The sequence below is a fragment of the Arachis stenosperma genome, chromosome 5, assembly GCF_014773155.1.
Source record: "Arachis stenosperma cultivar V10309 chromosome 5, arast.V10309.gnm1.PFL2, whole genome shotgun sequence".
Classification (NCBI taxonomy): domain Eukaryota; kingdom Viridiplantae; phylum Streptophyta; class Magnoliopsida; order Fabales; family Fabaceae; genus Arachis; species Arachis stenosperma.
The window spans coordinates 71,561,028-71,565,892 of NC_080381.1; the positions used below are offsets into that span (position 1 = coordinate 71,561,028).

General features: G+C 39.7%; 1 non-coding gene across 1 annotated transcript; it reads left to right on the plus strand.

Moving 5' to 3' along the window:
- Window positions 1-3,924: 3,924 nt before the first annotated feature.
- On the plus strand, window positions 3,925-4,032 carry LOC130983410 (small nucleolar RNA R71). The gene has a single exon (XR_009087403.1). It is a non-coding gene; the product is annotated as a small nucleolar RNA R71 (small nucleolar RNA).
- The last annotated feature ends 833 nt before the right edge of the window (window positions 4,033-4,865 follow it).

The following is a 4,865-nucleotide window of genomic DNA, read 5'->3' on the forward strand; positions in this document are numbered from 1 at the left end:
TCAAAGAAACTTAGTCCTAATTAGATGAGCGGAGCTTGTAGCTTTTTGCTTCTGAACAGTTTTGGCATCTCACTTTATCCTTTGAGGTACAGAACGATTGGCATCTATAGGAACTCAGAATTTCAGATAGTGTTATTGATTCTCCTAGTTCAGTGCGTTGATTCTTGAACACAGCTTCTTTATGAGTCTTGGCCGTGACCCTAAGCACTTTGTCTTCCAGTATTACCACCGGATACATAAATGCCACAGACACAAAACTGGGTGAACCTTTTCAGATTATGACTCAGCTTTGTTAAAGTCCCCAGTTAGAGGTGTCCATAGTTCTTAAGCACACTCTTTTTGCTTTGGATCACGACTTTAACCACTCAGTCTCAAGTTTTTTACTTGGACCTTCATGACACAAGCACATGGTTAGGGACAGCTTGATTTAGCCGCTTAGGCTTGGATATTATTTCCTTGGCCCTCCTATCCATTAATGCTCAAAGCCTTGGATCCTTTTTACCCTTGCCTTTTGGTTTTAAGGGTTATTGGCTTTTTCTGATTGCTTTTTCTCTCTTTTTTTTTTGCCATTTTTTTCACTGCTTTTTCTTGCTTCAAGAACCAATTTCATGATTTTTCAGATTATCAACAACATTTCTCTTTGTTCATCATTCTTTCAAGAGCCAACAACTTTAACATTCATAAACAACAAGATCAAAAATATGCACTGTTCAAGCATTCATTCAGAGAGCAAAAAGTATTGCCACCACATCAAACTAATTAAACTAGTTTCAGGATAAAATTTGAAATCCAAGTACTTCTTGTTCTTTTGTAATTAAGCACATTTTTTCATTTAAGAGAGGTAAAGGATTCATTTATTCATGGCTTTAAGGCATAGACACTAGACACTAATGATCATGTAGTGAAGACACAAACATAGATAGAACATACAGCCTAAAAATCGAAAACAGAAAAATAAATAGACAAGGAGATTAAGGAATGAGTCCACCTTAATAAGGGTGATGTCTTCTTCTTGAAAATCCTATGGAGTGCTTGAGCTCTTCTATGTCTCTTTCTTGCCTCTGTTGCTTCATCCCTAGTGCTTTTGGTGCTCCTATCCTTAGTTGCTCCCAATAGTTGTGTGGAGGAAAATGTATCCCCTGAGGTATCTCAGGGATTTCTTGATGAGGGAATTTCTCATGCTCTTGTTGAGGTCCATGAGTGGGCTCTCTTATTGTACAGTCAAATGCTCTATTATTGAGCAATAGACCCTTGAGATGAATCTCTCCATCTCCCATGACTAAGAGGTGGAGGCAGTTGCCTTCCCTTTCCTCTTTCTGGAGGTTTCTCCGGCCTTAGGTGCCATAAATGGTTATAGAAAAATAAAAAGCAATGCTTTTACCATACCAAACTTAAAATATTTGCTCGTCCTCAAGCAAAATAAGAAGGAAAAATGTAGAAGAAGAAGAAAATAGATGAGATGGAGGGTGTATAGGGTTCGGCCAAGAGGGGAAGAAGGTGTTTGTGATGTGTGAAAATGAAGGTGTGAAGGGGGTATTTATAGGGAGAGTGACTGAATGGTTTGGGTAGGTTTGGGAGGGAAATGGTTTTGAATTTTGAAGGTGAGTGGGGTTTTTGGGGAAGAGTTAAGGAGTTAATTGGTGAAGGGTGTTTGGGAAAGATATATAGAGGTGATTGGTGAAGGGTATTTAGGGAAGAGTGTTATAGAAAGGTGTGAAGATGAGAGAGAGAAAGTTGAGGTTGGTGGGGATCCTGGGTCTACAGATCCTGAAGGGCCAAGAATTTCTCATCCCTGCTCTAATTTGGCGTTCACAACGCCTTAGAGTGAAATTCTGGCGTTTAAACGCCAGTTTGCTGCCCTGTTATGGCGTTTAAACGCCAACTTTTCTTCTTGTTCTGGCATCTAAACGTCAGTTTGCGACCCTACTTTGGCGTTTAGACGCCAGCTTTCTGCTCTGTTTTGGCATTTACACACCAGTCTGGTGCCCTGTTCTGGCATTTAAACGCCCAAAAAGGTGCCAAATTGGGCGTTTAAATGCCCATTTTGCTGCCCTTACTGGCGTTTAAACGCTAGTACGTCGTTCAATCCAGGGTGTGCTATTTTTTACTTCTGCTTTATTTTTATGAGTGTCTTTGTGACTTCACATGATCATCAATTTAAAAGAAAATATGAAATAGCATAGATAAAATTAAAATAAAATTGGGTTGCCTCCCAATAAGCACTTCTTTAATGTCAATAGCTTGACAGTGAGCTCTCATGAAGCCTTACAAATGATCAGAGTATGGTTGAGATCTCTCAACACCAAACTTAGAGTTTGGCTGTGGCCTCCCAACACCAAAATTAGAGTTTGAATGTGGGGCCTCTGTTTGACTCTGCATTGGGAGAAGCTCTTCATGCTTATTTTCCATGGTTACAGATGGAGAACCTTGAGTCTTTACTACAAGGAATCCTTCATTCACATGAAGGATCAACTCTCCTCTGTCAACATCAATCACAGTTCTTGCTGTGGCTAGGAAGGGTCTTCCAAGGATGATTGACTCATCCTCATCCCTCCTAGTGTCTAGGATTATGAAATTAGCAGGGAAGTAAAGGCCTTCAACCTTCACTAGCACGTCCTCTAATAATCTATAAGCCTTTTTTATAGAGTTATCTGCCATCTCCAATGAGAATTTGGCAGCCTGTACCTCATATATTCCCAGTTTCTCCATTGTAGAGAGTGGCATCATGTTTATCTCTGACCTCAGGTCACACAGAGCTTTTTTAAAGGTCATGGTGCCTATGGTACAGTGTATTAAGAATTTACCAAGATCCTGTTTCTTTTGAGGTAAATTTTGCTGAACCAATGTATTCACTTCATTGGTGAGCAAGGGAGGTTCACCTTCCCAAGTCTCATAACCAAATAATTTGGCATTCAGCTTCATGATTGCTCCTAAATATTGGGCAACTTGTCCTTCAACAATGTCTTCATCTTTTTCAAAAGATGAATAGTCATCAAAGCTCATGAAGGGTAAAAGGAGATCTAAGGGAATCTTTATGGTCTCTGTATGAGCCTCAGATCCCTTTGGTTCCTCATCAGGGTATTCCTTACTGACCACTGGATGTTCCCTCAGGTTTTCCTCATTGGGATTCACGTCCTCCTCCTCCTTCCCAGGTTTGGCCATTTCGATTACGTCAATGGCCTTGTACTCTCTTTTGAGATTCTCTTCTGTATTGCTTAGGAGAGTGCTAGGAGGAGTTTCAGTAACCCTTTTACTCAGCTGGCCCACTTGTGCCTCCAAATTTCTAATGGAGGATCTTATTTCAGTCATGAAACTAAGAGTGGCCTTAGATAGATCAGAGACTATATTTACTAAGCTAGAAGAATTCTGCTCAGAATGCTCTGTCTGTTGCTGAGATGATGATGGAAAAGGTTTGCTATTGCTAAACCTGTTTCTTCCACCATTGTTATTATTGAAGCCTTGCTTCTGTGAATCCTTCCATGAAAAATTTCGGTGATTTTTCCATGAAGGATTATAGGTGCTGCCAAAGGCTTCACCCATGTAATTTACCTCTGCCACTGTAGGGTTCTCAGGATCATAAGCTTCTTCTTCAGAAGATGCTTCTTTAGTACTGTTGGATGCATTTTGCAATCCATTCAAACTCTGAGAGATCATATTGACTTGTTGGATCAATATTTTGTTCTGAGCCAGTATGGCATTCAGAGCATCAATTTCAAGAACTCCTCTCTTTTGAGGCGTCCCATTACTCACAGGATTCCTCTCAGAGGTATACATAAACTGGTTATTTGCAACCATTTCAATAAGTTCCTGAGCTTCTGCAGGCATTTTCTTTAGGTGAATGGATCCACCTGCAGAGTGGTTCAGTGACATCTTGGAAAATTCAGACAGACCATCATAGAATATATCTAATGTGGTCCATTCTGAAAGCATGTCAGAAGGACACTTTTTGGTCAGTTGCTTGTATCTTTCCCATGCTTCATAGAGGGACTCACCATCTTTTTGTCTGAAGGTCTGAACATCCACTCTAAGCTTGCTCGGCTTTTGAGAAGGAAAGAACTTGGCTAAGAAAGCCGTGACCAGCTTATCCCAAGAGTCCAGGCTATCTCTAGGTTGTGAGTCCAACCATGTTCTAGCTCTATCTCTTACATCAAAAGGGAAAAGCATAAGCTTGTAGACTTTAGGATCAACTCCATTGGTCTTAACAGTATCACAGATCTGCAAGAACTCAGTTAAAAACTAATAAGGATCTTCTGATGGAAGTCCATGAAACTTGCAGTTCTGTTACAGTAGAGAAACTAATTGAGGCTTTAGCTCAAAATTGTTTGCTCCTATGGCAGGGATAGAGATGCTTCTTCCATAGAAGTTGGAAGTTGGTGTAGTAAAATCACCAAGCATCTTCCTTGCATTGTTGTTTGGTTCGGCCATAATTGTTTCTTTGGCTACCTCCTTTTTGAAAATTTCAGTGAGGTCCTCTTCAGAGTTTTATGCTTTAGTTGCTCTTAGCTTCCTCTTCAAAGTCCTTTTAGGTTCGGGATCAGCTTCAACAAGTATGGCTTTATCTTTGTTCCTGCTCATATGAAAGAGAAGAAGACAAAGAAAATATGGAATCCTCTATCCCACTGTATAGAGATTCCTTTAGGTGTCAGAGAAAAACAAGAATGGAAGGATGAGGTAGGTAAGGAAGAATTCGAACACACAAAGAGAGATGGAGTTCGAATTGACAATGGAGGAGGAATGTTAGTGTTTAAATAGGAAAAAAATAAGAGAGGGGGGAGAATTTTCGAAAATAAAAAGAATAAAATTTAAAATGAATTTTTGAAAAATTGGTTGTGGTTTTGAAAAGGATAATAAATAGTAAAACAAAT